Below are 1,667 nucleotides of genomic sequence, written 5' to 3'. Positions count from 1 at the left end.
AAAACTCGAGATATCGTGTCAACATCGTGGTGCCACTCCTTTAGCGTCATGGCGTTGAGCTTTGTAACTTGGCCCGTCCTCACCTCTTCTTCACAGTGCCGAGGTACCAATTGATCCATGGTCGTGACGCCTAACATTCTGTCTTGCCATATGATGCTTTGCTACACTTCTTCGACATGTGATGCAATTGTCCCCTTCTTCCAAGCTAAATTGGGTGAAGTGGTAAACATGAAAGTTGTAACCATGTATCTTAGAATTGCATCTTTTGGACACCATAATAAGAGTTAGGGTCAAAATACTGAAGCATGTTGGGTCTTTCAAACACCTTTTTTTCCAAAATTAAGCTTTACTCTTTTAAATCGTACAAAAACATAAAAACTAATAAATAATAGCCCTATTAAAGTAAATAAACATGAAATTAAAATGACTCAATAAAAACAAACTAATTAGCAAAAATACTAAAAGTGACTAGATTTTAATTAAAATTTAAGGACTTAACTATCATTTAAAAACAAAATGAGACTAAAATAATTTTATAAAATAGAATTATCATCATGTCACTTAGGTGATCTCATTCGTGATTAGGATATACATATGCTAATTGTCATTCATAGCCAAATTAGAACACTAACTTAATGAACCTTATTTAATTGATTACTATAGACATATAGTAACCCAATTAAGTTAGGAATTTATGTAAGCATCTCGACAAAGACTTGTACATAGTTGGATTCTAGGTTAATAAAACCACCCATAAATATAAATAATGAAAGAAGCTGGTATCAGATGAAGTGTTGAGTGAATCCATAATCCTAGGTTTTAATCTATTATCTTCTCAAGTGAATTTTTAGTTTCTATTATAATTTAGTGCTTGCTTTAATTTAATTTTAATTAATTTTCTAAAACAGTGAGTTACTTGAATAAGATTAGTTTGTCATAATTTTAGTACTCAGTGAAGATTTAGGAACAAATCTCTGTGGGATATAATTATGGACTTATTGTTTATATTACTTGTTTGATACGTATACTTGTGTGTGCAAAATTGAAAACAAGAATCTCCAAAAAGTAAAAAATCATCCTTAAATACCTCCAGACACTGCTCAATCATATCAATGAAAATAGTTGTCATGCACCTAAAAAAAGTAGCTAAAGCATTACAAAGTCCAAATGGCATTCTTCAACAAGCAAAAGTCTCGTAAGGACAAGTGAAGGTGGTCTTTTCTTGATCTTCAAGTGCAATAGCAATTCGGTTATACCTAGAATAACCATCCAAAAAGTAGTAGAAATACTTACTAGCCAGTTTATCAAGCATCTAATCGATAAATGAAAGAGGAAAGTGATCCTTTCGAGTAACCTTGTTGAGCTTTCGATAGTCCATATAAACCTTCTAGCCAGTCACAGTTCTAGTAGGAATGAGTTCATTATTGGCATTGAAAACTACAATCATACCTCTTTTCTTCGGCACACATTGGACTAGACTTACTCATGTACTATCTAAGATAAGATATACAATACCAACATTTAACCACTTGATAATCTCTTTTTTTAGTCACCTTTTTAATAATTGGATTCAACTGAAGTTGATGTTCAATGGTTGTCTCATGATTGTCTTCAAGAAGGACCTTACACATGCAAATAGATGGACTGATTCTTTTGACGTTTGCAAT

This window comes from Theobroma umbraticum, unplaced genomic scaffold (assembly GCF_002168275.2).
Source record: "Theobroma umbraticum cultivar Fairchild unplaced genomic scaffold, ASM216827v3 scaffold_86.0, whole genome shotgun sequence".
NCBI lineage: Eukaryota > Viridiplantae > Streptophyta > Magnoliopsida > Malvales > Malvaceae > Theobroma > Theobroma umbraticum.
This window is presented reverse-complemented; position numbering follows the sequence as displayed.